At 39.5% G+C, this 18974-nt stretch overlaps 1 long non-coding RNA gene across 1 annotated transcript in view; it reads right to left on the bottom strand.

The window, feature by feature from the left end:
- Positions 1 to 18549, bottom strand: part of LOC124622187 — a 90886-nt gene extending 72337 nt beyond the window's left edge. The window contains exons 1-2 of the long non-coding RNA XR_006980600.1: positions 18460 to 18549; positions 3825 to 4031 (exon numbers count right to left, since the gene is read on the bottom strand). This is a non-coding gene — a long non-coding RNA (uncharacterized LOC124622187). The remainder of the gene's footprint in view (positions 1 to 3824; positions 4032 to 18459) is intronic.
- Positions 18550 to 18974: the final 425 nt, after the last annotated feature.

Here is an 18974-nt window from a genome sequence, read left to right as displayed (position 1 = left end):
ATTAAATAACCTAGCATTTTCAATGAGGATATTGTACAGTGCTGCCAGTATGGGCATAAGTCACAGTTACTTTGAGCCAATAATAAGGTGTGGAATTGTATTTTGGGGTAAGTCAAACCATATGTGTTGAATACTAAAACCTCAAAAAACCATCAGAAATATGCAAAATGCAGGGTGAAGAAATTCATATTGCCCTCTCTTAAAAAATCTAAGTACATTAAGTGTTCCCTCACTATACATATATGAGTTGATTATCTTTGTACACAGTAACCCTGATTTGTTTGTAGCAAATCATTTTCAACATGATTATAACACCAGACATGAAAATAATTTTATGCTGCCCACCCAATGTTTAAAACTTTATGCTCAAACTCCACATTATATGGGCATAAAAATTTATAACAAACTGAAAGGAAAAGAACTGCTCAGCATAAAGTCAGAAACATTGAAAAATCTTTATATGCCTATGTGAAACTAGTGCAGAATTATTACTAATCAGTAGAAGAATTCATAAATGACAACCCGAAAATTTAAACAGGAGAGAGCAAGTATTTAGCACTGTTAATTTTTAAAAGTTTGTTACTTTTGAAGAAAAATGATTAATTGTTTAATTAAGTAATTATTCAGTACCAGCACGAAGCTTGACCATCTGCTGCTTAAAAGTGCATACAAGGCATCCTGCTTCTCCGTTGGACTGTCGGTGAAACAGAGATGATGAATGCCATTTCATTCACAAAACTGTTCAAAATCGTGTGAAGTGAGCTGTGGTCCATTGCCTGACACAAGTACCTCTGGCAAACCTTCTAAGCAAAATATGGAGGACAACACTTGATGGTGCTACATGATGTGGCAGAAGCCATAGGAACTGCAAATGGAAACTTGCTAAAGGAATCTACCACTATGAGCCAATGAGTGTTCCAAAATTGTCCTGCAAAGTCAATGTGCACTTGCTGTCATGGGAACCGAGTCTTAGGCCAAGCTGAGAATGTCTGTGGCAGAGCAGATTCATTTTCCACACATGTGTGACACTGTGACATCATCTGTTCAATGTAGGAATGCATGCCCTGCCAAGTACAGTGCCGTCATACTAACTGTTCAGTGAAAACAATTCCACAATGTCCTGGGAGGAGCAATCACAACACATCCTTTTGCAACACTTTGGGAATAAGCACATGATTGTCCACTGTCATTTTGAACTAGAATCAGACCCTGTTGTACTGAAAGGTTATTTTGACGTCCAAAATATCGGTGCACAACTGAGTTAGCAATTCAGAGTGCTGCATAACGATTTGGCAACAAGCTGTGGCACATGCATCAAAATCAGAGTCTGGGCCAATCGGAAGGCGAGATAGGGTTTATGCACTGCCAAGCTTTGCCATAGGTCTGTACACAATTTCATACTGATAATGTGAAAGCAATGAAACCCATGATTGCAATTTTTGAGCAGTGCCTGTAGGAGCCAGCTTTGATGGATGAAACAAGGACTGCAAAAGCTTGTGACATGTCACTAAATAGAACTTCTGACCATATAAATAGTGACAGAATTCGGTCACACCATACACAATAGTGAGAGCTCCTTTTTCTATTTGAGAATAATTGCACTGAGTTTGAGTTAACATCTTTGAGACAAAAGCAATAGGTCTGTCTTGTGCATCAATTCTGTGTGAAAGCACAGTGCCGATTCCATAGAAAGAAGTGTTGACTAGCAAAACTACTGGCTTGGCAGGGTCAAAATGCACTAAACATATGTCTCTAAGCAAAGCATTTTTGTGTTCCAGATTTGATCTTGACAGTCTTTAGTCCACATGAAAGACACATTTTTCCAATGCAAGCAATCCAATGGAGTCATGGTCTGAGTGGCATTCAGTATAAACTGAATGTAGTATGTCATCTTGCCTAGAACTGACTGCAGTTCAGACACATTGCGAAGAACAGGCAGGTAACAGATTGAAAGCAAATATGATTGGAGGGGGTGCATACCTGACTGTTTATCACATGACCTTAGTACTGTAGTTCAGTTCGAAAGATGTCACACTTTTCGAGACGACACTTGAGTCCTGCTTCTGAGAACACTTAAAAAAGAGTACACAAATTGGGAATGCGTTCATCTGGTGTATGACCTGAGACAACAATACCATCAAGGTAGTTTGAACAAAATGGCACTTTTGCAGTTAGCTGTTCCAAATAACATTGAAAAATGGTAGCTGTGGAAGCAATGCCGAAGGTCAAATACAAATACTTGAACAGTCCTACGCGGGTATTTACAGCAAACACTTTCTGTGATTCTTCATCCAATGGAATTTTTAAGTAGGCATCATGCAAATCTATCTTAGTAAAGTAACATCCTGCACCAAGCCCATCCATGAGTTCCTCAAGGAGAGGTGATGGATAAGTGTCAACTACTGTCTGTGGGTTGACTGTAGACTTGAAGTCAACATAAGTGCGAATACGACCAGAAGGTTTTGGCAACACAACAAGAGGGCTTGCCCATTGACTATCTTGAATGGAAGGAATTACACCATTATTGTGCAATTCTTTCAATTCACTGGCTACTTTGTCTCTTAAAGCAACTGGAATGAGGCGGGCCAAAAAAACTTTGGCTGTGCATTGTCTTTCAACATAACACGCACTACAACGTTATTAGCTTTTCCCATTTCTTCTGAAAATAGTTTAGGAAATTCTCTAAGCAAGCTAGCTGCATTGTCTTTTGGGCCAAAAGCTGGTACTGAAAGTACATTGTCTTGGATGCCAAGGCCACACAAATCAAAGGCATCTAAACCGAATATGTTCTCACTGTCTTTTAATTTCAACACAGTAAAATTCATTGTGATTGTTTGAGATTCATAAGTGGCACACAAACTACATTGTCCAAGCACTTGAATTTCCTGTCCATTGTAAGCAGTGAGGTGCTTGCTAGATTTAGAAAGGCATGGAGAATTTAACTGTTCATACGTGGCACTCATAAACTAAGTTACTGAGGCACCAGTGAAAGTTCACATGACAGCCAGCAAATAGTTTGTTAGAAATCATTGCACAGCACTAGGGAGAGAAGGAGGCTCAACCTTAACGTTACTTTTGTCAGAACATGTGGTAGGTTTTGAAAACACAATGTTCAATGCATGTACATGAGACTGATTTGTCTAAGAGTGGGCAAAATTGGCATCTTTGTTGCTTGGACATGGACTTTTTTCCACACATGTAACACATTACATGATGTAATGGGCAATCCTGTCTTTTATGGTGAGCAAAACATATAGGGCAAGACTTCACTAAATTCACAGGCCTGTTTACATGTCTACGTGGCTGTCCATGTGGCTGCATATGTGCTCGTTGTTGTGACTGCATGGGGTGGTCACGAACAAGGGGCGACTTGACCCAACAAATTGGGGATTGGTAAAACTTATAAGTCGCTACGGCACCCAAATCACATTGCTCTAAGATTTTCAATACTTCGGGACGTGATGGATCAAAGTACTTTAAGATCTGCTCCTGTATTCTACTACCTGCGATGTTGAATGTTATTGCATCCCTTATCATTAAATCACAGTAAAAGTTGTCACAACTACACTTAAATTTACACTTCCTAGCCATGCCTGTTAGTTCTGTGTACCACTGGCAGTACATCTGTTCTGGATTTTTCTGCAAACAAAAGAACTGATATCTAGCTGCAGCTACTTGGACTTGCTGGTCATAGTACTTAGTTAATGCAGCGATTACTTGGTCATAGCTGAGTTCGTCAGGAGATGCGGTTGGGAATAGTTGTTTTATTACCCTGAACACTGGGGACCCTGCAATCAAACGAAAGTATTGCAACTTTACAGTACCTTCAACATAATGAACTTGACAATGTGCTTGGAACTGAGCCAGGTATTTGAGCCATTCTTCTTCTGTTTCATTAAATTGCCAGAACATTGGTATGCTGGTTGGCAGCACTTGTTGTACTGGTCGGTTGGTTGTGCAGCCGACATAGCTTGTGCAGCCAGTAGTTGTTGTACCATCATCAGTAAGGCAGCAATTTGTTGATTCTGCAACTGAAAAGCTTGTGTTAGATCCATCACATTGGCCATATGTGGCTGAGGCACAGGGGCAGGCAGTGGAGGGGGTGTGGTAACCATCGTACACATAAATACATTATAGCAAAAAGCCAGCAAAGCTTCTGAAAAGAGAAATATGATTAGTCCTGCAGCTACCCCCTCCTCCTGGAATACATGCAAGAACACAAAAATAACTGAGCAAATAGAAATGAGCACCCCTGCAAGCTAAAGCACAAGAGAAGCAAGCAAAATCTTCAGCCAAGTTGATTAACTTCGTCAGAACTGAATTATTCTCATTGCCACTGTTGTGTCCTCGTTGCCACTGTTGAGTCTTGAACCATAGGAATCAAGGGAGAGGATGTTGTTTAGTGACTGGTATGCTCTTTCTACAACACAATTGCACACATGTATTAAAAGGGTTCTTTATTTACTTAAACAGGAAGCTACTTATCTTAAGGAGAGTCCATGTTTTGTGGTACAAGCTCGTCTGTAATCGCCCATACTAGTCTCACTGCTAGTTAAGTACAAGTCCCGCTATGCAACGAATGACAGACACCAAACTCAAGTGCAAGTTGGTGCATCACTGACTGGGCAAGTCAGTGAGCCACTGTGCTAGTGACTGAGACTCTCTGGTCAGCAGCAGTGATCTAAATACTTGCGGTCGAGAGGGCACTGGCAGCGTGTTGGTTGTGAGTCTGTCTTTGGCCTCTCTCCTGATAGGCACACTTGATCCATTGTCTACTAATGATTTTCTTAGTACATATTTGTCAGCCAATGTGCTGGCGACAGCTTACACCAGCACAAAGGGAGCAGCTGGTTCCTCTGCAAAACGGTGGAGCATGCCTGTACTGAGTTTGGGGAATGACCCTGTCCAGGGTATGGCAACGGACTTCATCCCACAGGTCAACAACTGGAATCCCCTGTAGTTGACAGCATGAATAGAACTGTTGTGATGGTCAACATCTGGGAATGTAGTAGTCATCCATCAGACATCTTGTTTCTCTGCAGTAGCATACAACGTGACCAAGGCACCCACAGTGGAAAGATACCAGTGCATTGTCCTCCTTGCTGCAAATGCCTGTACTTCAGTGGGGTGTTATACTTGGAGGAGAAGTTGGTTGAACCTACATTATTCAGACATTGGATTTTCATTTGACAGCTACGGTAGAAGTCTGAATTTGCCACATCCATTATCCCTAGCATTGTCAACTGGTGGTGGAGATTGGTGCTAAAGTCTGATATACATCTTCTTCAACATTCTCCATTATACTTGATATATGTGTTCAATATTCATGGTTGTTGTCTCTTGCTTATTCAATCCAACCATTCTGGTTTCCATAAACTACTATATCTCAGCTCTCACTACCTGGCAGATGAGAGAAGTGAAGTTACGGTGGTCTTCCACAACTGCCATATGGACCATATTGAAGAGTCAGTCACACTTCTTTCATCCAATTCTTTTCTGTTGCATTTCCTTGCTGCACTGGCACAACTTGATAGATTCCTCAGTTGTTGTGACATTCTTTACCAGGAGAATTTGGTATATACCTTCTGTGACTCCTTTCATCAGATGTGAGATTTTTTTGGCTTCTGTCATATTGAATTTCACAGCGAGGCATAGGGTCAAACTATTTTGTACACGCAACTTGTCATTTTCTCATGATATGGTGGCCCACTCATCAATTGTTTTCTTGATAATATTACAAAATATTTGTTTTAATTCTTCAGTTCAGCCTGGATTTGTCCCAGCTATCAAGCTTCTCTTTGTTATTCTCCAGTCACTAGTGGACTGTACCATCCAAGTCAAAATACATGTTTGCCAAACATATGTAGCGGCACCACTGTTTAGGATAGGGAAAGTTAGTTTTGTGCAACATTCAGAGCACGAGTTACACTAGGTGCGGGCCGGATTGCATTAAGTTACGCATACCAGCAGTTGTGAAGGCAAATAGAGGCCACGGGGGCATAGAACAGCCAGAGAGGGTGCACACAGCAGTTTCTCTGGCACAAGTTACAGGCAGACGATGGCCACTGGCCAACTTAAGTGTGCATTAGTGAAACAGAGGTGTGCAGCCGAGTATAAATAGGTGTTGTTTTCTAACGAGAGTCATTCAAGTATGGCAGCTCTCCTGGATGGCAGGGCGTATCACACCGCTGGGTTACAGGCAGCAACAGATGGGGTGCCTGTGTCCCAGTCCACAGTGGGTTGTTGGTTCAACCCTCTGAGGCCAATGCGGGGTTTGCAGCCAGCCATGGCGGGCCACTCCTTGGCTCCCTACCATGGGCAGACGTCTTAGCTCCTGACACACGCCGGAGACTTCCCGAGGCAAGGGCCGCAGAGACAGACGCTGGATAGTGGGCACTTGTTGGTCACCACAATCTCAGCCACGTCGGCGAGAAAGACACACCTGGCCACCCACGGCTCATACCAAGCAGTGCTGCATCAGCTGCTGGTGCAGCTATCCTGATGTAATCGGAACTCTGCAGCTGCCATACAAGGCCAACACGACACAGAATTGCATTGCACAGGCCATTGGGGTGCTTCCTCAGCATTGTGGGGCCTGTGGCACAGTCCAAGGTGAACAGAGCACTGTAGTGGAAGCAAATAAAACATCTGCAAAGTTCTCGCTGAGTTTTAATACAGCACCTCCAGGCACCCACCCACTACATGTGGTGTCTTGATGCCACATTTGGCGTCTGATGCCACAACACATATAATGTCATCCTACCTATTATATTTTATGACTTGATTGTATAGTTTCAGGTATTTCATTGGGTCCTGACCAGATGGATGTCTGATGTGCAGCTGAATTGCTGCTGTTTTGGAATCCATCAGTTACCTGAATATATGGCTCTTGGGAATGATGTATGCTCATTTTTGGTTCCTGTCCATGCAGGCCATGACTTTTACATTGCCTAATTGGAGTCATAGTGATGTAGATGTTTTGCAGTACCCAGTATCTCCACCTGACAGTGTCACATAATAACCACAGTCGACTCCAAACATCAAAGCAGCATCATCAGTGAAGTACAACACTTAACTGCAAAGCAGGTTTATTACAACAGTGTAAAAACAGAGGAGAAAACTCTTGGACAGAGAGGGGTGCTACACAGGGTGTTAAAAAAAAGTGTTGAATAATTTGAGAGGTGTTAGTATTCATCAAAACAAGAAAAATAAGGCCAGTATACAGGGGTCCAGAAATGCATACTTTCCGAGATAAACGCATGTTTATAGGAAGGGCTGCAAGATGCTTGCTTGCAGATTTAGCACAGTCGTTGCATCAGCACTCTGTCAAATGTGTTGGCAGGGTATCATGATGTCTTACCTACACTACTCTATGCACCATAAGGTGGTCTGCAGTCAGTTGAGTAGTTCTACTCGTGTTATAGGCTACACTAGTTTTTGTCATGTTTGTGTGCCTTATTGTTAATTAGTCAACCCTGGGTATGTATCATAGTGTTGTACCTTCTTTCAAACACAGATTCACGTATGTATTTACCGCTACTGTGCTGTTTGTGCATACAAATGGTATATTTATATTTACATTTTCTCTCTTCCCACCATTTGTTAGCAATGGAAGCCTACTACTCAACAAGTGAAATGGCGGATATGGTATTCTGCTATGGTTTAACAAATGGGCATATAGCCTGTAAGCCCATGCCCTCTACACTGTAAAATATCCACAGCACAGAGTGCCCTCTGAAAAGCTGTTCAGCAGACTTTTCCAGCATCTGACAGACACAGGTGCCCTTGCACCTCAGAAGACTGACAGTAGAAGGCCCCATACAGTCCACACATCTGACATAGAGGAGTGTGTGCTAATTCAGTGGAAGAAATCCCTCAGACCAGTGTGTGACAATAAGTAGCAGCTGAAGGTGTGTATCTTATCTGGGGGAGGGGGTACTTCATTAACAATTGCTGTACTCATACCATCTACAGTGTGTTCAGGCCCTAAGGTCACAGAATCATCAAGGTGTACGGTGATCCTGTCAGTGGCTGTTGCAGAAGTGTGCCGCAGATCCAATGTTCACATACAAGATTGTATTTATCAATGAGGCAGGGTTTGTAAGAGAAGGTGTTGTGAATTCCATAACCAGCATGTATGGGCAAATGTAAATCCCAAAGCAGTTCAGGAAAGGGGGTATCAAAACCAATTCTCGATCAATATATGGGGAGGCATACTTGGCGATAGATTAATAGGGACATGTGAGCAAACAGATTAATAAGACCATACATGCTTCCACAAAGATTAACTGGGGCCCATTATCTGGACTTTCTCATTAATGTATTGCCTACCTTGCTGGAGGCTGTGCCACTGCAGCAATGAATACAAATGTGGTTCATGCGGAATGGAACGCCAGCACACTTCCAGCAAAATGTGCACAAGCATCTGATGTAGACATTTCAGGACTGCTGGATTGGTTGGGGGGCCCCCACTCCTCGGCCAGCTCATTCCCCAGACCTCAATGCCCTACACATTTAGTTATGGAGACACTTGAAGGAATTGGTCTATGTCACGCCAATCAATGATGTACAGACACTACAGGGTCACATCTTCAATGCATGCTTGCAGGTACAACAACAACCAAGGTACATTGTCATGAACGGACAGCACATTGAACACTTCCAGTAAACCTATGTTTATTGCAGAAAGTATGCTTTTCCTGGCCCTTATTGGACTTAGTTCAGAAGGCATGAGTTTCTGGATCTATGTTTATTAGAATTATCTTTCTTGTTTAGATGAGTACTACCATCTCTTAAATATCACTATATTTTGAACACCCTGTATATACACACATAAAAAAAATTCTTGCATCACCTTGGTTCCGAGAGTTCCGGAACCTCTACAGAAAATTGCAATAAAGATCAACATAAACATCATTTCCGCCCTTTTTATTGCTCATGAAAACCACACATTGCATGTTGTACCACCATACAGCGAGATCTTCAGAGGTGGTGGTCCAGATTGCTGTACACATCGGTACCTCTAATACCCAGTAGCATGTCCTCTTGCATTGATGTGTGCCTGTATTCATCAGGGCATACTATCCACAAGTTCATCAAGGCACTGTTGGTCCAGATTGTCCCACTCCTCAACAGCGATTCTGAGTAGATCCCTCAGAGTGGTTGGTGGGTCACATCATCCATAAACAGCCCTTTTCAATCTAACCGAGGCATGTTCACTAGGGTTCTTGTCTGGAGAACATGCTGGCCACTTTAGTCAAGCAATGTCATTATTCTGAAGGAAGTCATTCACAAGATGTGCACGTTGGGGATGTGAATTGTCGTCCATGAAGACAAATACCTCGCCAATATGCTGCTGAAATGGTTGCACTATCAGTTGGAGGATGGCACTCATGTATTGTACAGCCATTACAGCACCTTCCATGACCACCAGCGACATACGTCGGTCCCACATATGCCACCCCAAAGCAGCAGGGACCTCCACCTTGCTGCACTTGCTGGACAGGCATTCAGCCTGACCGGGTTGCCTCCAAACACGTCCCTGACGATTGTCTGGTTGAAGGCATATGCGACACTCATCAGTGAAGAGAATGTGATGCCAATCCTGAGCCGTCCATTCAGCATGTTGTTGGGTCCATTTGTACTGTGTTGCATGGTGTCATGGTTGTAAAGATGGACCTCGCCATGGACGTTGGGAGTGAAGTTGCGCATCATGCAGCCTATTGTGAATAGTTTGAGTTGTAACACTATGTCCTGTGGCTGCATGAAAAGCATTATTCAACATGGTGGCATTGCTGTCAGGGTTCCTCTGAGCCATGATCTCTACGTAGCGGTCATCCACTGTAGTAGTATCCTTTGGGCAACCTGAGTGAGGCATGTCATCAACAGTTCCTGTCTCTCTGTATCTCTTCCATGTCTGAACAACATCACTTTGGTTCACTCCAAGATGCCTGGACACTTCCCTTGTTGAAAGCCCTTCCTGGCACAAAGTAACAATGCAGACGTGATCAAACCACAGTATTGACCGTCTAGGCATGGCTGAACTACAGACAATATGACCCGTGTACCTCCTTCCTGGTGGAATGACTGGAACTGATTGGCTGTCGGACCTCCTCTGTCAGTAGGTGCTGCTCATGAATGGTTGTTTACATCTTTGGTCAGGGTTTGTGACATCTCTGAACTGTCAAAGGGACTTAGTCTGGGATACAATGTCCAAAGTCGACATCTATCTTCATGAGTTCTGGGAACTGGGGAGATGCAAAACTTCTTTTGATGTGTGTACAAAAACTGAATATTCTGAATTATGCACACATTACAAACATAAGATACTTTGAGAGCTTTCCTGAAATGATAAATACTAAATAGAAAATAATTGCTGGTGGTCTGGTTTGAACTGGCAACCCACACCACGGCAGCCAGAATCCCTAGCAATGCATCACAGCTCAACTGGCTGCCTGAGAAAATAAAACGTAAGAAAGTGAGGATAGTTGAAGTTTATTGAATAGTGTGATATAGCATGGGAAAGAATATTTAGAAAATCTATTGAAATTGGTGGATGATGGAAACAGATTGCCAGGCTATTAGGTACACAAGGGAATCTACATTCACCTGGGATAAAGTGGGGGGGGGGGGGGGGGGAGGCACCAAAAAGCATTAGTTAGGAAAAACATTGGATGGGATGAAGGTGTTTCAACCAAGTGATGACATGGGCTACAAGGGAGAAACAAATTTTGGGTCTGTTCTTGGTGAAACACGTGATTTGAATGACTATAAAGAAGTAGTGCAGAGCATTAATAACCACAATAATGGAAATCAGAGAGATAGGTAAAGATTCAGTGGCAACAAAAGAGAAGAAAGCTTGGGAACTGATTGACAGAGGGCAAGAACAGTGGGTACCAGAAAACAAAAGAAAGGTAAGATGACACATCCAGCATTCTATAACAAAAATATAAGAACAACAAGAAGAAAATTCAGGATGGAACACTCTAAGGTAAAAAAAGATGTTGGGAACAGAGTTTACTTAAGAGAAAAAAGGAGACAACTTGTAGGGGCAATACAAGAAGCTAAAAATGATTTAATGGGGAAAAGACGAAGAGTTTTTATAATATAATGAGATATACACAATGAACTTACAGCATTCTGTCACTGAGAGAGGAGGGGGGGGGGGAGGGGGGGTAGTTCCAGTCATTACATGAAAAAACCTTGAGGCATGTGTTTGGAGGAAGAATCAGATGGACATGTAGCAATTACATACAAAGGAGATCATTAAACGAGTAAAAAACAGCCAGACAGTGACATGTGAAAAAGAAAAAAAAAGATAAAACAAAAAAATTGGCAGACTCAACAGTTGTGATCTCCCTGCCAGAATTGTTCAAGTCAAGCTTAGAGAGACAGTTGGCTAGTGCGTAGCCATTGTGACCTTTGTCCCTAAAGCAGTGGATCCACATGATGTTAGAAATTACAGACCAGTCATTTTAACATCAGTGGTCAGCAAAATTATGGAAAGGTTAGTAGCTAAGCATATCTACACACTAAGCAATGCAACTCAATGGATTAAGGATACTCAGTATGGATTTGGAGAGCAACACTCTTGTAACTCAAAACTTTTAAGATTCACTCAAGATGTAGCAAACACAATAGATGAAGTTGGGGGTTCGGGGGTGGGGGATGGGAGGGGTCAACTAGGTTGTATCTCACTAGACTTATGAATGGTATTTGTCATGAACTATTATTACATGAATCATGAACTGCTGGAGAATAAGGCAAAATAGTAGCTTGTGTAAAGGCATTTTTGCAGGGTACAACCCAAATGGTAAGGGGTAAGGATAGGCAAAGATGTCTCAGAGAAGGTGGAGATACTGACAGGAATGCCACTGGGAAATGTGCTGTGGACCCAGTTGGTTTATGACACACATAAATGACTTAGGCACAGGAATCCACTCAAATATTAGAATGTCTGCAGATGATCTGGTGGTATATTGCATAATTATGCAATTGTGGGATTTTGAGTCTCTCCAGGATCATCTTGCAACAAGAGAGTAGTGAGTAAACACAAATGGAATGAGCATCTGTGCAAGCAAGTTTCTGCTCCAGAAAGTTGAAGACAATATTTGAGTTTAGGTTAAAGGGAGGGATACTCTCTGTATAAACTAATTTTAAGTATCTGGGAATGACATACGGAGTCAAACTGCATTGGAATCCTCATGTGACAAGTGTAGTTTGCGAGGCAAACAGGGTCATCTCCCAAGAGATGAGAATTTTAAAGGGTTGTTCAAAGGAGGGGAAGCAAGAGGCATACTGTTCGTTGGTAATACCCAATCTAGAGTACTGGACTTTTACCAATCATGGTTGTTGTAAATTCTGATAAAAAATCTTACCTTCTCAAGGTAAAATATGGAGTCCCACAAGGGCCTGTGGTGGGACCTTTCTTATTTATTGTCCATGTGAATGACTTGCCCAACTTAGTACCATACAAATCTGTGATGGACACTGAAGACAGAACTTTTATCACATCATATAATGATGCGAATTTTGCCAAACAAATGAACAACTCGAAGATGGAAAAGGCAGCTCAGTATTTCCATGAAAGTAAGTTGACATCACATAAAAATAAAAGTGAATCCATCCTGTTTACTCTAAAAGATATTAAAAATGCACAAAATGAACTCAAGCATTCTGCAAAATTGTTACCTCAATGGTAAATTACACTGGAATACCCATACAGGAAAGCTCTGCAGTAAGTTATCAAGAGTTTTATATTTCCTTAGGAAACTGAAGGATTGTGTGAGTAAAGAGCTCATGCTTAAGGCATACTATGCCTTTTTTCGTACACACTTTTGCTATGGAATATTTCTTTGGGGAAACTCTGCTGTTGCAAAAGAGGATTTCCTCTGGCAGAATAAAGCCATCAGGCATATGGGGATAACAATATACAACAAGTTAATGGGCAAAAACATATTTAATATGAAGCGAGAAATTTTAAAAACGAGGCTACAGCAGATTCTGCAGGAGAAACACTACTATTTAATAGCAGAATTCATCGAGGATGAAATGTTAACTTGAGCAAGGGGTACTTAAGTATTAGATTTTATTGTATGTATGTGTAACAAAATTGTATTATTACTATGATGCTGCTTGTTAACATCAGCTGTTCTTTGTTTATGGTAAAATTTTACCACAACTTAAGTGTCTCCTGTACCTGAATCAAATGATTTAAATTATTTTCATTATGAGACAAATAATTCACAATTCACAGTGTATTTTTCATCTGAGCAATTTTTAGTTCTTGCACATAGTACTTTATTGAGCACAAAATACTTACAGTCCCCAGTCCATAGACACTCAAAGTACTTATGCATGCCAAACAGAATGTCTACATGTATGAAAGTAAATCAGATGTGCACTCGTAAAAACCAGAAACAAGAATATACTGGCCATTCCTTGGAATCATTTAAGTAAGTCCAAAACCATTGTTTTCATGCTGGCAAAATATTTTTCAGCAACATACCACATGACACAGGGGTATTAAACAAAAATAAATTTGAAATAGTGGTAGAGACATGGTTGAAAGAAAAAGAATTCTATAACACAAATTAACTTACTTATAAGAAAAAAGATTATCTTTTATTATACATACAACTGTAAGAAAAAAATTGTATCTCAGGGCGTATAACCTAATTTGTAGTCTATATAATCTGTGTAACAAAAATAATTATGTGATGAGTACAAGATAAGCAATATTATGTAATACTGTAATATTTACATACAATAATCATTTGTATAATTACTTAAGCAATGATGATGCCTTATACAGCTCAACTGTTGTTTACAGGAAAATAGAACAATTCAGTTCAGTTCAGTTGAGTTCAATTCATACTTGCTTTTAGCCCTGGAGGATTTACAAAGAAGGACTGAAAGATATATCCACAGAAATGTCGAGCAATGTAGTTACGCCACTGCCATGATAAAGGAGCTGAAATGGAACTCGCTGGAAAGCTGGAGGCAAATTTACTGATTAGATAAGATATATAGGGCTATATTTTGCAGTTTAGTGATGCTGTCAGAAGTAATTTGAATGAAGAGACATGAAGAAAAACCATAGGTCAGATGACTTGCTTAAAATAATATCTTTCATAAATAAAAAGGAAAAGGAATGGAACAGTTTAGCACAGGGGATCTTAAATCTCCGGCCTACACTACAGTGTTTCAGGAAAATAATCAAATTGGGTGTACTGAGAGATTAATGGAAATTCTGCACTCATATGCATAAATACAATCAGTTAACTAAAAATATATATTGCCACAGAAGAATGACAGCTTCATTGCAACATAATGTAATAATAATAATAATAATGATAATGATAATACAGTAACTGTTAGTCAGAAGTAAAGAAAATTTCCATGTATAAGGTTTCCCAGGAGGAATGATCAACATTCAGGGGTATGACAGGAGTGACTGTTCAAAGCAAAATGGTCTAGTAAACATGGGCTCTTAAATGTGTAATTTGACAGTTGTGAGCACTTCTGCATCTTTGATATTGTGAAACATGTCTCATCTACTGAACAAGAGCTCATAGCTCTTAAGGTATGCATTTTGGAGCTGAACGTTTCTAAACAATTTTTCCTTGTTTTATTCTGTGCTACCTCCTCCCATAATGTGGGAAATCAAAGAGGTCGCATTACAAGAGATTTACATCACAGTTCAGAGATGGAGAAGTGCTCACAGCACTTATGGTATGCATTTTAAAACCCATGTAACTAGACTTCTTTAATTTGAACAACTGTTTCTGTCATATCCATGAGTACTGACCATTTCCACAGTGATACCTTTAGATTATGCATTCCTATATGGGGTTCACAGTGGACTATCATAAACCGGTGACAAAGTCTATAATTACTTGCCAGTAAATATCAAACAAAAATCTGAAAATCCTCATATATTCAAAAATAAAGTAAAGGAATACAGCATTAGCCACACTTTCTGCAGCTTATCACAAACTAGAACCCTGGGATGCAAATTTTGCATAACTCTAATATTTATATGAAACAAATATTGACTTTGCCAGCTAGCAGTCTGTGTGAAGTAAATACTTCTTTTGCATTATTAGCTACAAGCAGTAGCTTTTATTTATTTATTTTGATCCATCTTTGAGCATTTTTATGCCATTGATTTCATCACAGGGAGTTTACATATATTGTACAAATACATTTTGTTGACATAATTACAGTACACATACAAATAATAATACATGGCATATAAAGTATACACTAGAGAACATTTTCTTAATTTTACAGTAGATAGAAAATAATATACTGAAGTATCAAATAAGCTATTGACATACTAAGGTAACTATAGTTAGAAACAATTTTGTATCTCAGGGGCTGAGTAGTATAAACTGTTTTCTCCTAAGATACATAAACTTACATAAAGTACCAGTAATGTAGAAGTAATTTCTGTAATTACCAATGTAACTAGCTTAACACTAACCATAATTTGATCTTGTCATATCTTACAGAAGTAGGCTACAATGGTTACTTCTGCTATTGATGTATAATTTGATGTGTTCACATCCCTGAAAGCACTGTAAGTTATCTGAACACCAGTATCTCACTTTTCATGTATCTGTTTAGATATGTTTTAGACCGTAAGCCTTATAATCATTGACATATGATTATATCTATAATAATCTGACATATTCTACATCCCTGAATATACTCATGTCAAGAATCCATCAAACTCAAAAATAAGTAAATAATACATCAATACTCTTTCATGGTGGGATCTACAGAACATGATGTGTGGATGATTGGATGACTGAATGAACTTCCTTTTTTTAAATAAAAAGATACAGCAACTGCAAATACTTGTTAATCTCATAACAAGTAATAGTCTAGATTGTAAACTAGCCTCTATTTTTTGCTGGTACCATTTAGATAACTACTATTCTTTTAGAAACTACTGAAAACGCTACAGAATGTAAACATCAGGTATTGAGAGGAGAGTCAAAGTATTAAGTTTTCTAAATAAATATTTAAGGGATTGCCTTTGCAACAATTTTACATTTTGAAAATGATAGTTTCAAAGTAAAAGGTGCAGTCCAACAACTCAAAGAGATACAACATTCAATGCTTTTTTTATTAAGGATGAGGCAAGAGAAAGATGCACAAAAGAGCAGATAGAAAGCCAGAATGAATCATGCAAACAGACACTAGGAAATGTTATTTATTGCACAAAGAAATGGCTTGCATTGCCAACAACACATCTGCAGAGAATGGCAAACCCAAAAGAAGTAACAATCTGAAATGACTGAATTATGGCATGTTTCAGATTAGAGAACTATGTAAAAATAGTGGTTCTGCACCTAATGTTTGGTCTATGTGTTCTTTAAGAACCACAAGTAGTAAGAAAGTATCTACATGACACAGTGCTTGATTCTAATGTGGTTCCTCCCATTTTGCACAGCAAAAAATGGAACATTATATGCTTCATTCATTTATTTATGTACTAGATATCCCACGAAGGAGTTGTTTCAGATGCTGTACCGGGCATATGAAATGAACCGAGGTATAAATTAACAGACGGAAGTAGTATTACGGTCTGCCTCCCCATGCTGTACAAAGCAGTAAACATCATATGTTTGGGATATTCAGGTTGTACTTAAAAATACTGTCAAAGAACCTAATATGAATAGCACAAAAGCTACTGACTGAGATATATATCTTGCCTCTTTTCATCTGTAGTAAGAAGCTTCTATGTATGTGCTACTGTTTGCATAATATTCACATAATAACTTTCAAAGGATAACAGTACTCTATGTATGAGCAGAGGTCTATTTACATAAAAGCATTGGTGCACACCACATCACAAACAGAAACACTCAATCTTCACACATAAATATTGAGATAAATTGTAGGAATAATTAATAAGGCATGGTTTTAACATTAATGTGAATTTACAAAAAGTCTTAATTGCTTCACACATAAATATTGAGATAAATTGTAGGAATAACTAATAAGGCATGATTTTAACATTAATGTGAATTTTCAAAAAGTCCTAATTGCTTGTCTAATGTTTCTCTATTCCTTCTTAAACATGATTACATCAATTATAGAATCCCACTGTGTGTCATTAGACAAAATGGTGAAGTCTACATGGAAATCACTTTCATCCTTCTGTTGTGGCAGTGTAAATCCCAATTGTTCTGAAACTGATGTTTTACAATTACCCACAAATATCACTTAAGTCTAAAGGTAACTACCATAATGGTACCGAAAAATTGCTGTAAAAATTAGTCATCAGTTTCTTGTTTCGCAGAATTTTCATATAGTTCCACTTTTTACATAAAAACAATACTCCAGAGGGCAAAAGTACCAATGTAAAAACTCACGTTTCGTTTGATTAAAGTATTTTGGGTCATCAGCAAATATTACAGTTTTCAAAAAAGTCTCTAGAGGTACCCGTGAATATACCGTTTTACATTTTCTGCTTTGAAAAGATAGGCTACTTTATTTGCGCATTGTTAGCGAAAATTGCAGTCTTTAGGGATTAAGGATTGAGTAACACTTTTACGGGAGTATTCCGATGGGCCTGTTGGTATTTTAAATTTATCAAACGTAGACCTACTTGCCAGTACCCAGATAAAATTTGTATTTAATTTTATTTCAGTCGCCTAGGGTAAAGAGAGAACAGTGACTAGGCCTACAGCCACGTGGACAGTGTAACTTGAAGACTAAGTAATGTATTTTACAGGCGTATAGCGATACATCTATTTTAAATTTGTCTAATACATTTGTAACAGTAATTTTAGTACCCAGATGAAATTTGCAGTAAAAAAAATTTTTCGCGGCCTCTGAAGGCAAGAGGAAAAACAGACTGATGAAGGTGTGTTGACGCGAATAATATTGCCACGTGGACGATAGGAAAATAAAGGAGTATCATCTGGATGTGTGCTCATTCAGGTATCATTTTGAATATGTAACGGTTTTTGGTATCAAACGTTCCGTTTACTAAATATATAAAAAAGACAGTAGGCCAAGATGCAACTGCTTTTGTGATTGTAACAGCACAGTCGATGATTATACAGTGATGGGCTGTATTACCCGGAAGGTTTCGTTCATGCTTTTGATTGTATATTCTACTTGCTAAGCGATAATTCCCCGAAAGACGCTAGCGCAACAGTCCGCATTTTGCCATAAGCGACATTACTAAACGACGTGTTTCTTTCTCGCTGGTTGACTTTAGTACACCGCAAATCTGTTACCTGTAATAAGCTTTTAATTAATGTTACACGGCTATTTGTCGAAGTACTCTCTCTAATGAATATGTTGTGAATGCTGAAGCGAATGATTTCTGAAATATCAGTTATTATCTGCTTCAGTTACGATTTTACTGTGACCCAAGTGAACTTTATTATTACTACTTGTTGGTGGAGTGGTAATGGAAAATGGAAAGAAATTTACGTTTTAAAAGAGCCGTAAGCGTCACAATTGCTAAACCGAATCATACAGTTCTAGTGGCGCTCCAAAGATGGCGTGGCTGTTGCTATGTCGTACACCCACTAGCAAGAGAACAGGTGGCGTTGCCCTCATTTTCATACGATGTCCAGTATTTGATGAACGTGATGACAAGATGGCGTCCAAGGAACAGCTGTTCTTGGATAGTGAGTAGGTCATGGGGAAGGACACAAATTAAGAAAAAAAGAAAACTTCTGATACACGCAATGAAACGTATAGATGTGGAAAATCCAATACACCAAGAGAAGACGAATACTGAAACACAAAATACCGTATCATCCCTAACTCGAGTAGAAGAAATACACGTGTTGCATTGGTGAGTCACGTATCGTGTTTAAAGCCACTTCCTATTTCCGTTAGAAACCGAGAGGCGAAGTCATATGTTACATTCAAAATATGGCATGAACACTTAAAGACACTACTTATTCTACAGCCACCTCCTTACTCAGGTTTGCAGCAGT

Source organism: Schistocerca americana, chromosome 7 (genome assembly GCF_021461395.2).
Source record: "Schistocerca americana isolate TAMUIC-IGC-003095 chromosome 7, iqSchAmer2.1, whole genome shotgun sequence".
In the NCBI taxonomy this organism is placed as follows: domain Eukaryota; kingdom Metazoa; phylum Arthropoda; class Insecta; order Orthoptera; family Acrididae; genus Schistocerca; species Schistocerca americana.
Note: the sequence above shows the minus strand (reverse complement) of the source record. Positions and strands in the feature narration are given on the sequence as shown.